The sequence below is a fragment of the Phyllopteryx taeniolatus genome, chromosome 19 (assembly GCF_024500385.1).
Source record: "Phyllopteryx taeniolatus isolate TA_2022b chromosome 19, UOR_Ptae_1.2, whole genome shotgun sequence".
In the NCBI taxonomy this organism is placed as follows: Eukaryota; Metazoa; Chordata; class Actinopteri; order Syngnathiformes; family Syngnathidae; genus Phyllopteryx; species Phyllopteryx taeniolatus.
The window spans coordinates 4579905-4601060 of record NC_084520.1 but is presented as its reverse complement, the minus strand read 5'-3'; the positions used below and the strand labels follow the sequence as shown (position 1 = coordinate 4601060).

The 21156-nt window shown below is 41.0% G+C and overlaps 1 protein-coding gene across 6 annotated transcripts in view; it reads left to right on the top strand.

The window, feature by feature from the left end:
* Positions 1 to 21156, top strand: part of rbfox3a (RNA binding fox-1 homolog 3a) — a 585838-nt gene that overhangs the window by 394818 nt on the left and 169864 nt on the right. Inside the window, exon 3 of one of the 6 annotated variants that reach the window (XM_061755997.1) lies at positions 127 to 2888. The exons of the other annotated variants lie outside the window; for them this stretch is intronic. The gene's annotated coding sequence lies outside the window, so the exon portion shown is untranslated. The remainder of the gene's footprint in view (positions 1 to 126; positions 2889 to 21156) is intronic. 6 annotated transcript variants of the gene reach the window in all.

Here is a 21156-nt window from a genome sequence, read left to right as displayed (position 1 = left end):
AGGGGTCGCCACAGCGCGTCATCCTTTTCCATGTCAGCCTATCTCCTGCATCCTCCTCTCGAACACCAACTGCCCTCATGTCTTCCCTCACAACATCAATCAACCTTCTCTTTGGTCTTCCTCTAGCTCTCTTGGCTGGCAGCTCCATCCTCATCATCCTTCTACCAATATACTCACTATTTCTCCTCTGGACGTCTCAAAACCATCGAAGTCTGCTCTCTCTAACTTTGTCTCCAAAACATCGAACCTTGGCTGTCCCTCTGATGAGCTAATTTCTAATTTTATCCAACCTCGTCACTCCGAGAGCGAACCTCAACAACTTCATTTCCGCCACCTCCAGCTCTGCTTCCTGTTGTCTCTTCAGTGCCACTGTCTCTAATCCATACATCATGGCTGGCCTCACCACTTTTTTATAAACTTTGCCCTTCATCCTAGCAGAGACTCCTCTGTCACATACCACACCTGACACCTTCCTCCACCCGTTCCAACCTGCTTGGACCCGTTTCTTCACTTCCTGATCACACTCACCATTGCTCTGGACGGTTGACGCCAAGTATTTAAAGTCCTCCACCCTTGCTAGCTCTTCTCCCGTAGCCTCACGCTTCCCCCATCACCCCTCCCATTCATGCACATATATTCTGTTTTACTTTGGCTAATCTTCATTCCTCTGCTTTCCAGTGCATGCCTCCATCTTTCTAACTGTTCCTCCACCTGCTCCCTGCTTTCACTGCAGATCACAACGTCATCTGCAAACATCACGGTCCACGGGGATTCCAGTCTAACCTCATCTGTCAGCCTATCAATCACCACTGCAAACAGGAAGGGGCTCAGGGCTGATCCCTGATGCAGTCCTACCTCCACCTTAAATTCATCTGTCACACCTACAGCACACCTCACCGCTGTTCTGCTGCCCTCGTACATGTCCTGTATTATTCTAACATACTTCTCTGTCACTCCAGACCTCCGCATGCAGTACCACAGTTCCTCTCTGGGTACTCTGTCATCAGCTTTCTCTAGATCTACAAAGATACAATGTAGCTCCTTCTAACCTTCTCTGTACTTTTCCATCAACATCCTCAAGGCAAATAATGCATCTTTGGTACTCTGTCTTGGCATACACACTTTTGTCCTGAGTCTAGCCTCCACTACTATTTCCCATAACTTCATTGTGTGGCTCATCAACTTTATTCCTCTATAGTTCCCACAGCTCTGCACATCACCCTTGTTCTTAAAAATGGGCACCAGCACACTTTTCCTCCATTCCTCAGGCATCTTCTCAGGCGCTAGAATTCTATTGAACAAGCTGGTCAAAAACTCCCCAGCCACCTCTCCTAGATGCTTCCATACCTCCACAGGAATGTCATCAGGACCAACTGCCTTTCCATTTGTTACCTTTCTAACTTCCCCCTTACTAATCATTGCCACTTCCTGGTCCACCACACTTGCCTCTCCTACTCTCCCTTCTCTCTCATTTACCTCATTCATCAACTCCTCGAAGTATTCTTTCCATCTATCTAGCACACTGCTGGCACCAGTCAACATATTTCCATCGCTATCCTTAATCACCCTACCTTGGTGCACATCCTTCCCATCTCTATCCCTCTGTCTGGCCAGCCTGTATCGATCATTTTCTCCTTCTTTAGTGTCCAACCTGCCATACATGTCATCATATGCCTCTTGTTTGGCCTTTGCCACCTCTACCTTTGCCCTGTGTCGCATCTCAATGTATTCATTTCGCCTCTCCTCGGTCCTCTCAGTGTCCAACTTCTTCTTAGCTAACCTTTTTCCTTGTATGATTTCCTGGACTGTGAGGCTCCACCACCAAGACTCCTTCTCTCCTTTCCTGCCAGAAGATACACACCAAGTACTCTCCTGCCTGCCTCTCTGATCACCTTGGCTGCAGTGGTCCAGTCTTCTGGAAGCTCCTCCTGTCCACCGAGAGCCTGTCTCACCTCTTCCCAAAAAGCTGCACAACACTTGTCCTGTCTCAGCTTCCACCACATGGTTCTCTGCTCTGCCTTTCTCTTCCTAATCTTCCTCTCCACCACCAGAGTCATGTTACACATAACCATCCTATGCTGTCTAGCCACACTCTCCCCTACCACAACCTTACAGTCGGTAGATCACATCGTCTGCACGAGATGTAATCCACCTGCGTGCTTCTACCTCCGCTCTTGTAGGTCACCCTATGTTCCTGCCTCTTCTGGAAAAAAGTGTTCACGACAGCCATTTGCATCCTTTTTGCAAAGTCTACCACCATCTGTCCCTCCAAGTTCCTTTCCTGAATGCCGTACTTACCCATCACTTCTTCATCACCCCTATTTCCTTCACCAACATGTCCAATACAATCTGCACCAATCACGACTCTCTCTCTGTCTGGGATGCTCAGAACTACTTCTAGCTCGTTCCAGAATTTCTCTTTCACCTCTAGGTCACATCCTACCTGTGGGGCATAGCCACTAATCACATTATACATAACACCCTCAATTTCAAGTTTCAGCCTCATCACTCGATCTGATACTCTCTTCACCTCCAAGACATCTTCCCATCTACACCATGGTAAAATAATTTAAACCCTGCCCCTAAACTTCTAGCCTTACTGCCTTTCCACCTGGTCTCCTGGACACACAATATATCAACCTTTCTCCTAATCATCATGTCAACCAACTCCCGAGATTTTCCTGTCATAGTCCCAACATTCAAAGTCCCCACATTCAGTGCTAGGCTCTGTGCTTTCCTCTTCTCTTTCTGCCGAAGAACCCGCTTTCCACCTCTTCTTCTTCTTCTTTGACTTCGACATCGACCCACAGTAGCTAAATTTCCAACGGCGCCCTGCAGGTTGACGGCGCCGGTGGCGGACGTTGTTAACCCGGACCACGACCCATCCGGTATGAAATTCTTTGGATGAACGCTCATATTTGTTTGGCAAAGTTTTAAGCCGGATGCCCTTCCTGACGCAACCGTCTGCATTTATCCGGGCTTGGGACCAACCTACAAGTTTGCACTGGCTTGTGCCCACCATAGGGCTGCATTATTGAAATCACGATTAATAAACATGATTATTCATTTATTTTACAACTTTGTAATTATTAAAAAAACTTTGTGTTAAACTTAAACTTTGTATTTATTTCACTACGAAACCTAACCTTTAAATATATTGTAACTTAATAGAACAACCAGAAAATAATTTTGTAACAAGTCAAATAATAATACTATTAAAGTAATAGAAATTTAAAAAATAAAGAAAAATAAATACTCACGGCTACAAATGTGCCAAGATTTTTAGCCATGACTGTATTGTCATATGTCTAGGGAAAAAAACTAATCCTCATTATTCTTGCATTTAACAAATAGATTTTTTTTTTCCTAATCCTATGTGACCTAAAACAGGAAAAGTTCAGTCTGATTTTATGTCACAGTCAGGAAAAAAAAAAAAAGTGTATTTTTATACTGTCAATGACTATCTGCTGTTCCTGCTGTGTGTGCTTTGGCCTCTTCGGGGCAGTGTGGTGCGGAGCTACTCCTTTACTGTGAGTTTAAAAAAAAGAGTAGAAGAAGAAAGTCACCTTATAACTTGTTTTTCACAGATTAGGAAGAATATATGCCCTATTAACTGTCTGAATGTGTAATGGTGTTTGTGTGTGAATATTCAATATTTGAAGGTAAATCCCTCCCGTGATCAAAAGCTAATATTAGCAAGCAAGTCAATAGGGTATTCCATTAACTGTTAGCATCAGCTTGTGATTTATAAATCAATGTCTTGTCTTTTGGTATAAAATGAGGGTAATTATTTTTGTGTGTGTTTAATTTTACAGTAAACTCCAACTGGGATGTCAATAAACATCTTAAAGCACACCCAAATTTGGATTAATTCCCCAGCCTTGCGCTGCACTGCACACATTCTCTGCAGGCTGAAAAGTACGAGCTAGGCCGATCGTTTTTTGTGATGGGCAATGAAAGGCATTGATAGACGAGCCCCAATCACGTTTTCCATCGAAATCGACCGATCATGATCGGTGCACTCGTACTTTATACCAGTTTCCGTGCACCTGTGCATGAGAGGGGGTGCAGCTTGCCCAAAAGAGGTAACGACAGCTATGACTAACATAGACGGGTACTCATAGCTTCGGTGCCATAAGTGTATTAAGTGTAATAGGTTCTAAATGCTACCACGTCATGGATACGAAACGATCAGCAAAACTTATTTTGACTATGTGTAGGTCTTCTGAGTCAAAGAATAAAATAATTTCGCTATACAAAGTTCATTATGTGTAAGATTGAGTAATTATTATTGATTAATGAAGCGCATGAATAATTAAATTGTCTCATGCAATGTTTGAATTGTGGTGAAAAACTTTAATATCTAGCAATCTTACAGAGAATAAAGATTTCAACCACATTAAGAAAGGAGGAGACGACGAGGGTGGAGGTCAGGTCATACTTTGTTCCAGCGGTTATTACTTCATGCATCATCACCACAGGAACAAAATGAAGAATGTGAACAACCTCCAAGGACATTTTTGCTGCATTTGTGACTGTATAATTGTGAATAGGCAACAGTCCTTCGGGCTTGTATCTCATTTTTGTTCTCTTCCATTTGGACCTCCACTTATCAAACTCAAGTTTAGAGGAAAATAATTATTTTTTTTAAATGTAGTAAATTATTTAATTGTTTTAATATACAATAATTAACATTTGTAGGATTTAGGATGAATTATTGCTATTTTTCACTATTTCCAAAATTGAAGTTTGCTCCTGATGCTTCGCATCAGCACTTTATTGTAGTAACAACAACACATCTACTTTTCCTCTGTTCAGATCAACTCCCTTGTGCGAAATGCTGTATGTTGAACTATATACATATTTTGATAAATGCAGTGTGAAGTGAAATTGAAGGAAATAAATCAACAATTTGATGAGTATTTGTGTCAAATCTATTGGATGCAATGCCTCTATATTCCTTGAACTCGGTTGGCCGGGTCATAACCGTTTTATGTGCTATCCTGAGGTCTTTAGAAATTATGTGATTGGCCACAAGGTAATCAGGTCAGACTTGATTGAACTCTGGAGGAGACGTCCAAATAAAATGACTCACGATTGATCTACTCATGAATGTAATGATGAAAATTATTTTATGTTTGACTCGGAGTGATTCTGATCATTAAGGCCAACTTTATCGTCTGGAGCAGAGTGACCTTATATCTCTCTCTCTCTCTCTCTCTCTTTCTGTCTTTCACTGTCTCACTACCTTCTGTTAACCATTTTATATTGTTGAAGATGGCAAAAACTTGAGTATTGTTAGAAAAATCCATACTCCATAATGTTGAATCACCAGTTTGTTCACATGGACAGGAATAACTTTCTCCGTGAGTCAGATAAAATATTGTATAAGTTTGGGGAGAATAAATATCTACAGGTGTGCCCCACCTTTACCCGTGATTTTGAACCATTCTGTGGTTGCAGAATTCATCAGAATTTCAGCTCAGATGTCAAAGTGTGTTTGAGATGTTTTCTCATATATATAATAAATCCCTTATAATATTGTAACTATAATTGGAAAACTTATGAATACAGTTGTTTTCTCCATATGCAGTACAGTATGACCTTGTCTGGGTTATAACCCAGGTTTTCATTAAATCCACAACAGCTAAGTGACTAATTTTTTAGTCACTACACGGAAGTCTAAATGGAACCACATTTCTGTCATGTGTTTATTAAACACCAAGGGCCTAATTCACTAAAATGCCAAATCGAGGGCACAAAATTGCGCCCTTAATCCAACACACTGCGCGCACTGTTATTGGGCGTGAAGCGCATGATACACTAAGACTGTGATTTCCCAGAAAGATCCCAAATAGCGGGCACTAAATTGCGTGTACACTAACAGATTATGTTTGCTGCTGGCAACATGTCATAGTGTGTCTGTGTAGAGTCTCTGTCACTCAGGTCATTGAAATCTGCAAAGGTTAAATCAAGGCAAATTGAGTTTTGTTTTGTTTTTTTCAGTCCAAAAGGGTTCTTAAGTTCTGAATTTTATGTGTGCAGTCTCCCTATTTTGCCTTTTGGATTAAAGGTGGAACATCTTCAACTTGTCTAGTTGCCTCTATTCAACCTTTACAGAATAGATGTGGTGAAGACCGTATTTCAAAGAGGTGCTGTAGGTTACTCTGATGCTTTTGACCATGGAAAATTTGGGAGAGCACTGCAAACACAAAATGAATTGGAAGTGATGGAAGTGGAAGTGCTATTGGAGAATGTAAACAATAAACAAATATTACTGAGTTACAGTAAATAAATCTATTGCACCAGAAACTGCCTTTAAGCCATGTTTTGTTTAATTTAACTCACCTTGAGCGCATGTGAATATGATGTATCTGCCACCTGAAAAGTTCATTGTCACAGTGCGCTGTAATGAGCCAGCTGCAAGGAGTTTGGTCACCAGTGATATCGTTTTGTGACTTGCTCCAAATAGGCCCTTTGGATCATTCAGAAACTCAAAACTTGCATTGCTGAATAGGCGATTTGTATAATTTTTGTTTCTGGCACTTCCAAAATGTTTACACGAGCATTAAAGATCTCCCCGCCGCTTCTCATTTTGCCTGTGCTATGCTGGCACCACTGTGTGTGCCGGTTTGTACCTGCCTTTCAGACACAGTATTTGAAGATGCCAAATCAGCAATCGCATTCCATCTCGATTTGGATCATTCACATTGGGCGTGATAATCTATTTGCATATTCTCCTCACAAAACGCGCAAAATGAATTGTGCGGCAATGTTGCCTGTTAGGCAGATGCAATCCTGGATGTGCTTGGTTAGTAGAACAGCTTTGACATCTGTTTGCATGAGCAAGCAAGTTTCTACCTGTTTTTGCATGTGCAACCCTGTAATAAATCAGGCCCTAAGACTTTTTTTCTGCTTAAGTGTTTTGAGGTTTAAAGGCAAAAGTAGTTTTCTTTTGTTATCAGCGCCCTTCTTACCGCAAATCACAATGACCCGTTTGGGACACATTTGGGTCCAAGGGGTGCATTTTCTATTTCCACACACACTGAATGACCAGAAAAGCTCATTAACAACTTGTTTTGCACCCACACACACAAGCACCTGTAAGGGGCAGTGCGGTGAATGGAATAACAGCCCTGTGACTTTAATGTTAAAGGATATTGGGCGATTTTAAAGGATCCATAGGCAGAGCAAGAAACTGTGGCAGGGCAAGAACAAGTGGTTAAATAATACTGTTCAGGAACACACACACTGGAAAACACACACTCAACCGTCCAATACAGTAACTGCACCGTTGCGCTCATAAATTACCTACTTTTTTTTTTTACAACTCCACATGCCCTGTATCCTTTTCTTTTAAAAATTCTCCCTTTACCTTTTTCCCTTCCTCCGCCCCTTCCCAATCATTGCCTTCTCGCTGAGTGTACTAGGTCAACCGGGGAATTGGTTGTTGTTGTTGTCATCTACAGCGTTCATATTTCTCACTTTGCTTCCATTCCCCGCCAGCTTGATAGTGTACACCATGTACACTGCCCTCCAAAAGTACTGGAACAGAGAGGACAATTATTTCATTTTTTTTTTCTCTATAGACTGAAAATATTTGGTTTTGACATTCAGAAACAAATTTGAGACTAATAGAGAGATCAACTGTTCAGCTTTTTGTTTCCAGTTATTTACACCTGGATCGAATACTCAAAATGGTAATGTGACAAAATGTTTTGGAGCAGATAGACTTCAAAAGCGATTAAAGTAACTAATATTTTGTTGTAAAACCTATTCTTGGAATAACATTATTAGACCTGTGACCCACTGCTATCACAAACCTTTGCATTTATTTGTTATGCTTTTCCAGGCTCTCTTTGTGTTGGTTTTTGCTCAGGCGGGTTACTCCCTTCAGCCTATTTCCTAGCAAGCAAAATGCATGCTCTCAAGGATTCAAGTCTGTAGATTGACTTGGTCAGACTAAAACACTGCACTTTTTTCCCCTAATGAACTTTTTTTGTTCTTTGTGTTTTGGGTCATTATCATAGCACATGAAGTTTTTCCTTATCAGTTTGGTTGCATCTTTCTTTTATGACACAATGTTTCAGTCAACTTCTGGGCTAATTTTCGCTGCTGTCATTATGTTGTTCATCAATGAAGATTCATGAAGGCATGAAATTATGTCCACTGAGTTTTACAGATGAGCTTGTAAATCATGAGCAGATCCTTTCTTTCTCAAAGCATTAGCCTTGCCTTCCCTTTGGTAATGGTAATCTTTTCTCAGTTCATAAAACTTCGTCCCAGAATTTTCAAAACTTGTCTCTGTACTTGTAGGTAAAATTTCTAACTAAACTTCTAAACTATTCTTATTGCAGTGATATCTGTACTTTTGTTCATGGCCTTCAATCATGGAGGTTCTTGCTGATGTCCCTAACAGTTGTTTTGGCATTGATTTCCTTGAACAAATATCAATAATATTAACCAAGAAATAAAATTTGGGGGTGCATGGATCACTTTCAACACTTTTAGATAGTTTTCTTGAATTACTACAGGTATGTGCCAATGCACCCCCATATATGGCATTGTATTGCACTGGCAAGGAAACTTGAGAGAGGACATCAAACCTGTGACTCAGACACAGCCAGCAGAATGCTGGACGCGGCAAAATTGCTGAAAACGAAGCATTGTGTGGTGCTATTTTACGCTACTCGATAAAGTTACAGCAAGGTGCCAAGTCTGTGACAAAACAGTTTTACATAGCAGCAACACAAGAAATTTGTTCAAACATCTGAAGACCACACATCCTTGGCAAAGTGATTTGAAAAAAAATACAAAAAACAACAGCACTGTTACCTTTCCCAGTGTCATGATAAAGACAATGCTTGTGTTGTGTCTGTTCATAAGCCTTAAAGATTATGATCACAATCTAATTTTAACACGACGCACTTCAGCTGAAGACTATAATTATATCCAGATGTTGATTACTTAAAGCAGACATTGGTTTTCATTTTTACTGAATATTTTGCTTAATTATGCAAGACATAAGTTTGAATATGCATGTTTTTCAGAAGTGTGTGTGGAAAAGGTACAGGTAAAAGCTTAACAGAGAGGATTTAAGTCATCTTGTTTTCCACGCCATAAAGATGAATATATTAGAGTAGAACATTTCTGGCTCAGAGCATTAAAAAGATGAGAAAATATGAGATATTTTATGAGATCATCTTTATATTATTTTTATTCATATGTTATTTGCTTTACTTTTGGTTTTATGATGCATTATAATATAATAAATTTGGTATAAATGGCCAGTATTTGTCATGTGACTTGCCTGTAATTGTAATACATCATATTTTAAATAAAAAATATCCAATAAGAAATGGTCACAAACCAAAAGTGTCACCAAGGTATCACTCATACCTACCGATTGGCTTTAGTTTTACTGTCATGATAATTACTGTATCGACTCATTGTTTGATCAATAAAAAGTATACCTGTATAAAAAGTATATGTGAATATAAAAATGTAAGTGCTGAAGTGTAGTTTTATGAAAGTGTATGTGTACATTGTGTACCTCACTTTCATTTATAGATGCTATACTTTGTGATTAGTGTTGTTGTATTGTCATTATAAAAACAAAAAAATATTTACAAACTATTTAAAAAAGTGGCGTTTACAGTGTATGATATGTCATGAGGGGGTTTCTGTATTTTCTAAGAGCAACACAACAAACAGGTGTTTCCCTTCAGCCCTATAGAACTGCAATATAGTAAATCATAATCACAAATGCCCCTGAAACAACAAATAAACAAAGAGCTTGTGGTAAAATGCCTGTAATGTTGACTAAACCTTCAACATTAAAGAAAAATGTTATCTTAGACCATAACCTTCATGGCAGAAAGGAGGATGAGAGGCCAAAAGGTTCTGGGCTCCCTCTGTAGTTTTGAACTACAATTTACTTTTAAGTCACTGCAGCAAAACTTGGGTTTGTTGACAAGTACACTTCGGTAAATTGTGTGTGTGAACGTGCTCTCATTCACACATTACCAACCAAGCCAACCCAATATCAACCACAACTTTAGTTTCTTGGGCTGCTTGCATCAAGGATTTTTTGTATTAATAGACTTTGGCAATGAGCTTTTTAAAGGTGGGGTTATATTTTTACAAAGCTGTTTGGCCATATTCCAAAAGTTGTTGTTTAGTGTTATAGTGTCGTTTCATAACCCCAATCAATTAAAAAAATTGTGTAATCCTTCCGTCAGCCATGTCATGGTTCGTATCCCAATGCTTCGTGTCTCTGTGACTCACGGCTATTTAACTCATTCTTTTTTTCAATGGAAAATTAGGTTGGTACTGTACCTGTATGTTCATTAACGATTGGTGTCATTTGTGCCACCGCTTCGACACATCTACAATGACACATAATTTCAATGAGTACATGTATACAAACATGTTTTGTCACTTGAAAAATTGTGGTGTTCCAGCAAGCTGTCAGTGAGTGCATGTGTCTGTTATGTGTGCGTTCGGGCTGCTTGGAGTAACATTCGTTAATAGCCTTTTTAGTGGTTTTCCGTTAGACTTGCACAGTCGGATTCTGGGAAGTGCTGAAGGGGAAAAAAGGGAGCAGCCAGAGAGAGAGAAGGAGAGTTAGAGAGATAGAAAATATCAGTTTTTGTTGCTGTTGTATACATCAGACCATGGATCCATCCAGCAGTAGCTTTTCCCTTGCACCGACTTTCTACAAATTCAGATTTGTGTTCGCTTTTTCCCCCCAGGACCTTAATTTTAGTCCTCAACTCTGCATTTGTCCAGGATCTAGTATAAGGTAAAAGGTCAAACCAATTGTCATCAGTTGCAAACAAAAAAAAACAAAAAAAACCCATGCTTCGGGTTGAAAATCTGTATTGATTTCATAGTGTCATTTATTTAGAACAAAATCATTTGAAAATCAGCAGAGTAATGAACTAGCAGCTGGTATTACCATGTTATTGACAGACCGCAACCTTAACACAACCTTTTTCGACCCCGCAGGAGGAGGTGATCCCATCCTCTACCAACACCTATTCTGATTTTTTGGACACCCAGAAGTATATATTCTCATTCTGCCAGGCTTTGGGATGATTTCCCATATTGTAGCCTATTATGCAGGGAAAAAAGAACCCTTTGGTTACATAGGAATGGTCTGGGCTATAATAGCAATTGGCCTTCTCGGGTTTATCGTATGGGCCCATCACATGTTTACCGTAGGGATAGATGTAGACACGCGGGCCTATTTCACTTCGGCCACCATAATTATTGCCATCCCAACTTTTAAGTCACTGCAGATACTTGTTAGCATTACTAACCGGTATTTGCACGTCCTATAACATCTCCTGATGAGACCATGGATGGTCAGAGCAGGGATCTCCTCCCAGGATTGGATTAGGGAATCAGTGAAATCCTGTCTGTGTTCCGACATAGTAGTGGTAAATGCAATGTTACATGGGGACCCAAGTCTGTGTGCAAGTCTGGGAATCAGACGGGCCAGTACAAAAGCATCACTGTATTCGTCATCTGAGAACTGCTGACACACTACGGCCATTCAAGTGTGCATGTCCACACATGTAAAGGAACCCGGAGCCCACTGCACCATATGGTCTGCCAATGGGTCTGTGGCTCTCAACCTGGCCTAACAGCAGTCGGGTGCCTCTGGCTCGCATGTAGAGCTGTATGCGGACCGCTGAGGATATGCCTACACAGACCATCACTGGCCCACCGCTTGGAAGTTGAGAAACAGCAGAACGTTCTCCACAGAATCTCCAGTATCTCTCGTCTGCCATGTGAGATCAGGATAAACCCACTCTAATCTGTGAAGCGAACACGACGCTATTTCTCATGTAGAATGTGCATTTTTTCCCCCAAAATAATCTAATGTCGATACAGCGTATTATACCTAGGTATAAGAAAATGAAAAAATCTTTCACATTTTATAAATGTATACCGGTACCTTGGGGTTGTGAAAAAGGTGTGCTTTAATTCCAATATGATATGTAATATCACAAATGTTTATATATATATAAAACAGTAAATGTTCACCGCCCACCCGAGAATAATGACCTCCTTTGCTCCATATTGACATAAAATCCCAAAATTTGGAGGATTTCTGATATTTTAAGATGGGGGACAAGGGCATAATTAGAGATGTCCACATAAATATTGTTCACGATCAGTTGCAGTTTTGTAACATTTAGCAACATTAAGCTTTTTTTTTTTGTCTTAAGTGTGGATTGTCCCGACACAAAGTTTAAAAAAATAAATAAATAAATAAGAAAATCTGAATTCTGCCAGCGGATGCTCACAGTCCATCCATCCATCCATTTTCTGAGCCGCTTCTCCTCACTAGGGTCGCGGGCGTGCTGGAGCCTATCCCAGCTGTCATCGGGCAGGAGGCGGGGTACACCATGAACTGGTTGCCAGCCAATCGCAGGGCACATAGAAACAAACCCCCATTTGCACTCACAGTCATGCCTACGGCAATTTAGAGTCTCCAATTAATGCATGTTTTTGGGATGTGGGAGGAAACCGGAGTGCCCGGAGAAAACCCACGCAGGCACGGGGAGAACATGCAAACTCCACACAGGCGGGGCCGGGGATTGAACCCGGGTCCTCAGAACTGTGAGGCTGACGCTCTAACCAGTCGGACACCGTGCCGCCATGCTCACAGTCCATAATATTTATTTGAAAACCCTAATAAAATACAGATAATACTTCATTTTGAGCCTGGATAGCAGCAAATTGATGGTGTGCATTATACATAGATGGAAGGGTTTTCCTGATTTTGTTACAGTCGATTTTACATTACATTATACTCAAACGTATTATACACAAGAAATTACGGAAATTATCATCTGATTTAGCAAGTTAGGAAATAAACGAATGTCAATATGCCACATATTAGTTCTCTGAATCTCTGAAAGTGTATTTGTACAACATTCCTAGGAAATCACATTGTCCCATCACTGGTGAGATATTTCCAGAACCAGGCCACGGGATACTGATGTTGTCCATGAGGGCTACCTGGTGGCTGTGGGCACCATGCCGGTGACCCAAAGTTTGTAGTATTCACTGCAAGTCACAGTCTCGCTTGGGTGTCGTACCCAAGTACAGTAGTGCAGTGTTATCCCTTTGTGTAACAGCAGCTTCTGTTTGATAAGAGCACTCAAGTGCAAGAAAGTGAAACATGGGATACTACACAATGTTTCATTTTCTCTTCTGCGTAGCTTGTTCAGGGTCATGAGTAAGCTGAACCCGCGGGGACCCTGGACTCATCAAAAATATCACAGAACAGACTTTTCAGGTTATTCCTTTGCTCAAAATAACTGTTGGAACTATTGCACTTTCCCAACTAAGCTAAAATCTTTCCCATTTTACCCCAAATTCAACTCAAATGTCTCCTGGGCAGCATTAGCTGGTTGGTAGCAGCACTGAATTCAGTCTAGACATATTGCTAAATCACAGTCAGCCTGTTCTGTAGACAATTAATCAGATAGCTGAAAACTAATACCATAAACTAATATGCCCTTAGACAGTCCAGAGCAGCATCGATTGTGCTGTCAGAATTATGCAAATGATGGTCTGTACTATAACTTTTTGAACAAATGATGTGAGACATCTGACAGCTTCATTTGACATTCCAGATGCCTGTTTCTCTGCTCTCGCGCACATTTCTGCATGTATGGGACTGTTGCAGCATCAAAATTTGCGAAGCAATTACAGTTGAATGAAGGTCTATTGGTCTCCCGTTTTTTTTCTTCCCCTTTTTACGCTTACTTAAATATTTAAAGAGCTTCTGAACTCTTTCGAGTGTGTAAGCGTAGGTCATGTCGACAGTTATTCAACCAGGTGTCAGTGGGAGTTCAACACATCAGACACCTTGCCCTGGCGAGCCAACCAGGGCTGATCAAAACTCAGCCTGAGTCAGCCTTCTTATCAACGGACATTGTCAAGCCCTCTTTGCAGCTATCAATGGCTGTCTTTTCTACTGTATGTTCCATGCTCAGAAGAATTTGCATATCATGGTTATACACCGCATGCCACACCTGTATGTTGTCATAACGCTTCATGGTCCGTTCCCCATCCCTATTCAACCCCAGCTGTCATGTCGTTATGACATAAGCTTTGTCACTCTTTTCCATTGGTGTTTTTTAGATGAGTGTTTGTTTTCCAGTTCACATCTCAACTCAGACCTGGGAGAGTTTTGGATTATTTAACTCAATATTTCATCACCTTTCTCGCTAAACTATGAACTCTTCACCAATGCTCTTAATAGGTATTGTAAAAATGTATGAAATTAAACAAATTGTTTTCACCAATCAGCACACTTCAATATGGTAAGTAGTTTTTTTTTTTTTTTTTTTGGGTACCCCAAAAAAAACAACTGGCTAATTTTCGCCACCCTTTCGATGAGAGGAGGTCAATTCCGGTAGTATGGTATGGTATTGGTTGTGTGGAGCAATGCACTGCTATGGATTCAAATAATAGCAAATTGACATTTCCACAGTTCCACCATCTTACTGTTACAAAGAGTAAACCAAAGTCAGTTTCAGTTTATTTTTGAAAGGGGACAATGCAATTTCATAAAACACATGAAGTACACATGGTTAAAAAAGCCAGAATTAGCCAGAAGGCTAGTTTTCATCTGTAGTCCCCTGGCCATGATGTCAAAAAGCAGTAAAATACATCTACAAGACAATATAATACAGGATACATAATCAAACTATACTATTAAGAGAGAATAAAGCCATAATTTTTTTGATCATAACAAAAAGACAACATAACATACTTGTCTTTTAGTGTTGGCAGCTATAGGTGTTAACTAGCCACATTTTCAGTTTTTTTGTGAAGGCCTTGTATGTTGTAAGCAGTTTAACCCCCTCAGGTACTGAATTCCACTCACCAGCGCTCCTCACTGACCAGGCTGACTTACTGAAAGTGCTCCTGCGCAGAGGAATGAGACAGTCACCTCTGACAGAGCCTCGAGTGACACGCTCAGAGCTGTTTCTTTGGCTGATGAACTCAGCCAGAGGAGCTGGGGCCAAATCATGCAGTACTTTATAAATCAAATTTAAATCTGCAAATATGTGAAGACGGTCCCAGTTTAAAAGACTGTATTTTTTTAAAATTGCACAGTGATGATAGTGCCTTGGTTTTTTATCCATCACTTTAATTACTTGTTTGTACAAAACTTCCAATGGTTTTTTTGCATTCTGACCAGCCTGGGACCAACTGGTTATGCAATAGTTAAAGTGACTAAGAATCATCGAATGCAGGTAAATTTTTGCAGCTTCAGTTGACATTTCATTCCGAATTGCACGAAAATTTGCGAGGTTTAATTTGATATTTTTACACAATTTGTCAATATGGGCTTTAAAGGAAAGCTGTGAATCTATTATTAACCCAAGATATTTGTATTGGCTGACAATTTGCATTTTTTCTCCATTAACAAGTATGTCGGGGTCCGGTGATACTCTATTTGTTTTAGTGAAATACATGCCTACAGTTTTAGAAACGTTTAGCTGTAGACAGCACTCCTGCAACCAAGTTGTGACACAGGACATTGTATTAGTGAGTTTAGCAGCAATAGTATCTTTGGAGCGACCATGAACAAAGAAAACTGTGTCGTCTGCATACATTACGCACTCTGCTTCAGAGCAAACAGTGGGCAAATCGTTGATATAAAGACTAAATAAAAGGGGGCCCAATATTGATCCCTGAGGGACTCCAGAGGTTAGCCTAAGAGACTCTGATCTGCAGTTGTTAACTGATACAGATTGTGTTCGGTCATGCAGATATGATTCAATCCAGCTCACAGCTTTGCGAGAGAAGTTAAATTTTGAGAGCTTGGTAAGAAGGTCCAAGAACACCGCCCCTACAACTCCACCCTTGTCGAGAGAAGATTTTATTTTCTCAATGAAGAGGCATGTAGCCATTTCAGTGGAATGCTTGGATCTGAAACCAAACTGCATGGCGTGGAGAGAGGGGGAGCTGCTGATTAAATAATGGACAATCTGCTCTGACACCCATTTTTCTGCAACTTTGGAAATGGCCGGAAGAATGCTTATAAGTCGGTAGTTATTCAGAGAAGTTGAGTCACCGGATTTAAAGACAGGGGTAACAATAGCAGATTTCCAGGCCTTTGGAAAGTGACCAGATGAAATTGAAAGATTAATGATTGAGGCAATAGGAGGAGCAAGAGTTGAACCTAGATCTTTGAGCATGCTCGTGTCCATTCCAAAAACATCCTTTGCCTTAGATGGTTTGAGTGAATGAATTAAATCGATAACTTTGGTCTCAGTAATATTTGTAATAGTAAAGAACTGCGTTGTAGACAATGCAGGGTATTCCTTCATTTGTTTTACTGCAAACTTAGAAGAGATTTCTGACACAGATTCAATGAAGTAGTTGTTAAAAGCATCAGCCATCAGTTGAGGTTCCGTCAGGATGTTTCCATTTAATTGAATTTGCATTAGTTTTGTTTTGTTATTTTGTGTAACACCCAATAGTTTTTTAATATAATTCCAGGTTATTTTTGAATTTCCCTTCGCACTATTCAGAGCAGTAATGAAAAAGTCAGCTTTAGATTTTCTTATTTCTTTCACTACCCTATTTCTCAGTGAGATAAAGTGCTGTCTATTGTATCCTGATTTGACCGACAACTTCAAGGAATGATCGCGTTCTTTCATCAGTTTCAGAATAAATGTGTTTAACCAAGGCAGGCCATTCTTTCTAGCTTTTAGTTTAATTATCCGTGTAAATTGTATAATAATTTCTTGTATTTTGTTGGCAAATTTAGAACAATCCTCATCTACATTTTTACCAGCGAGTAATACATCCCAGTTTACTTCTTGGATGGAATCTTGGAAATTTTGTTGTTCATGTTTTGGTATCCTATTGGATTCAGTGGTGGCCAAGGGTTTGAAGCGCTTTTTATTTAATTTTCTTGAAACCATTATAAGATTGTGATCAGACAATCCTGTGAGCATATTGTATGGCTTCAAGATCCTTTCTGGCCTATTAGTAAAGGCTAGATCAATCTGAGTTCGGGTGGAGTTTGTAATTCTCGTAGGGCCATTAATAACCTGAGTCATATCCATATCATCCATAACCCTTTTCAATTTTTTCCTAACTTTGTTAACTTCCCAATTAACATTTAGGTCACCCATTATTATCACCTCTTTTGCAAGATTGAGTTGTTTCAGTAACATTTCCAGCTTTTCATAGAAAGCGGCATTTGATGAGGGAGGCCTATAAATAACTACAAGAATAAAAGACATTTGCTGTGACAAAGAAACAGTTAGTCCAAGAAATTCTAATCCATTCTCATCTGTAACATGTATTTCATTACAATTAAAAGTGACCTTGGCATAAATCATAACACCTCCTCCCTTAGAACCCTGTCTGTCGTTTCTAAACATTTTATAACCAGGTACAGATAGTATTGCTGAGGGCGAAGATTCATGGAGCCATGTCTCAGATAGGCAGAGGAAGTCAATATTTGAGTCAGTGAGAAGGTGATTGACCTGATCACTTTTCGTTAAAATGCTTCGTATATTTAAGTGTGCACAAAGAATGCCTTTTGGTTTACGTGTTGAGTCCCATATTAATTTAGAGTTATTAACGGTTTGGAATGCCCTCCATTTCCGGTGCTTTAGTATTGCGGGGTTTGGCAGCCCCCTGTTTCTTTTATTGGCAATGTTTGCATATAGCTTTACGCTGCCAGCTTCCGCATCAGCCGTCGGTGGTGGTGGTGGTGGAGGCCCAGCCGTCGGTGGTGGTGGTGGTGGAGGCCCAGCCGTCGGTGGTGGTGGTGGTGGAGGCCCAGCCGTCGGTGGTGGTGGTGGTGGAGGCCCAGCCGTCGGTGGTGGTGGAGGCCCAGCCGTCGGTGGTGGTGGTGGAGGCCCAGCCGTCGGTGGTGGTGGTGGAGGCCCAGCCGTCGGTGGTGGTGGAGGAGGCCCAGCCGTCGGTGGTGGTGGTGGAGGCTCAGCCGTCGGTGGTGGTGGTGGAGGCCCAGCCGTCGTTGGTGGTGGTGGAGGCCCAGCCGTCGTTGGTGGTGGTGGAGGCCCAGCCGTCAGTGGTGGTGGAGGAGACCCAGCCGTCGGGGGTGGTGTAGGCCCAGCCGTCAGAGGTGGAGGCCCATTGGCACACATGATAACACTTGCCTGTGCGCGGCTGGGCTTAGTCTTCGACGGAGCCGGCAGATTCAGTCACTTCGTCCTTCGTGCGCCGCCGACGAGGAGCTCCCTCCGCCACGTTGTGACCAGCTAGCTGGCGGCACGTTAGCTCGGCGGCTAGCGAGGTTAGCCGAGTAGAAAGAGGAGGACGCGTTTCACACCGGCGGACTTCGCTGCCTCGCCAAAAGGTCCGCCGCGCCGGCCGGTTCCCTCACACCTGGGCAATGGGTTGTGCTCTGTGCGCGGCTGGGCTTAGTCTTCGACGGAGCCGGCAGATTCAGTCACTTCGTCCTTCGTGCGCCGCCGACGAGGAGCTCCCTCCGCCGCGTTGTGACCAGCTAGCTGGCGGCACGTTAGCTCGGCGACTAGCGAGGTTAGCCGAGTAGAAAGAGGAGGACGCGTTTCACACCGGCGGACTTCGCTGCCTCGCCAAAAGGTCCGCCGCGCCGGCCGGTTCCCTCACACCTGGGCGATGGGTTGTGCTCTTCGAAGAGGAAACCGACACTTCGAGTTCATCCAGACAGAAGCGCTGCAAGTTCCCGCGCGCAGGCTCAAACTCCCTTTATTTTGTCCCTTTATTTTGTGACAGCATGGTCTCTTCTATTGTTGGAGTTTGGCATGTTTGCTTGTCACAACAGCTAACACCTTTTTTACCTGGAAAATTAAATAATTTGGATTGAAATAATCTTGCCAGAATTCACGGAACCATTCTAGAGAGCTCGGCTCCCATTCGCTACCACGTAACTAAGACCACGGAAATTTCAGTGAGACAAGGGGAATGAAATGGGAACTGCACAAAATACACACTTTGGAAAATATTGTCAATTTTAAGAAATTTATATTTCTTGTTTCTGGATAATCATGTCAGCACTTTTTGTTTCATATATGTCTAATGGAAGGTTGGTGGGTTTTCACTCACATACTTTAGCCATTTTGCCAACACTTTCAGTGGTGGATTTCCAGAACCAAAATTTACTGTAATCACTTTTGTGGTGAGTGCAAGATGCAGATGTTGAATGGTGAGGTGACAAACCACAATGCCACTGTCCAATATGTCATCTGAAATTCTATTTGAACAACAAATACCATTGAAACTTTTTTTCAGCATGTCACCTAGCATTTTCCATCTCCAATTCATTTTGTTATTTTAATTAGCTAATCTCCACCTGGCAAATGCGATTAGAAATGTAGTCCGCTTCTGTTTTACTCTGCATCAAATAATGCATGTGACATCCATTCAGTAATGGGGTTTTAGTCAAAATAATGACCCAATTATACCTAGTTTCAAATTCATTTGACTTTTCACAAGAACTGGTTGCATTTCATCTCATATATAATTAGTGGAATTAATATCATCAACAGTAATTGCATTTCAAGACAGTTAGGAAAGTAATACCAGAGAGAGGAGGCTGCAGGGAAAATATGTGTAAATGAAAAAAAAAAAGGAATAATTACCATTATCTTTTTTCTTCACGACTATTGCTTGCTGGGTACCACATGCAGGTTAAAAAGGAAGTGATTGATTGTTATGATATATTAAGAAATTGAGACCAAATCAAATCTCAAATGGACTAATCAGATGACCTGCCATTTGTGGTTGACTATGTACCCTCTGAAATCGGAACAAACATAATTTTCTACCATTTGGATTGCTGTGATTTTAGATTAGTTCCCTGATCGCAGCTGCAGTTTACCTTGTTATCCAGTGTGTCTGCATTTGACGGAAACCTCACCTCTGTCCCTCACCACCTTTCTTGCTTTTCCCTTCTCCCAAATTGATAATGCCTACATAGAGTATGTCCAATCCCTCTCCTTTTAGCCCCTTGCTCTATTCATTTATTGTACCGTTAATATTGAAATCAATACCGTGAGTAAATTCTGTTGGAAAAGGAGAATTAAAGTTGAAAAGAAGTGAAAGAAAGCGGGCACAATGTGAGAGGGAATTGTGTTCGCTGGAATCCTTTAATCCAGGGGAATTAGCCATTTAATAGCAACTCACCATTTGCAGATTACAGGTTTTAGACTCCAGGGAGTTCACATACTCTGACATTTAAGTACTTATAAATAGGTCTGAGACACATTTGAGTTCCGCAATTACGGTAAGATGAAGTCAGGATGGTAATAATATACTAGCATTGCCAAATATTTCAGCAATATTTAGGCAAATACATAAACATAGTTGTAGAAGACAGAATAAAAATATGTTCTTGCTTCATACTGCAACATATAGACACACACACACACACACAGTGGTGCCTTTAGGTACAAGTTGAATTCATTGTGACCACGCTTGTAACTCAAAACATCTCTCAATCTCAAATAATCTTTTCACACTGAAATAAAATAAAATGCCATTAATCCATTCCGGCGAGGAAAATATAAGGACATAATTGAACAGAATTTAAAAGTATTAAACAGTTGTTGGCACACTGCATCAATTAAATGCGTCTTCTTTTGGTGTTCCGGCCCTGGCCACCTGGGGGCAGATGTACAGATCGAGATACTGTTCATTGAGGCCTTATTATGAATCCTTTAATACATTACGTGAAATTCTAGGGAGTCCTTGCCTTTTTTTTGCATGTGTCAAGCAGACCAGGAGGTCATCCAGGCTTTTAGCTCAAGTAGACTTGACTATTGTAATGGTCTTCTGACTGGACTCCTCAAAAAGAGCATTAAACAGCTGCAGCTCATTCAGAATGCTGCAGCTTGGGTTCTGACCAGAACAAAGATGCCAGAGCATATTACTCCAATTCTAAAGTCTTTACACTGGCGCCCAGTCAGTTTTAGAATAGATTTTAAAGTTCTGCTACTGGTCTATAAATCACTAAATAGTTTAGGTCCTGCATAAATGAAAGAAATGCTAATGGTTATAAACCCAGTAGGGCTCTGAGATCGACAAACTCAGGTCAAATAGTGGAGCACAGAGCAAGCAAACATGGTGAAGCAGCATTTAGCTATTATGCTGCAC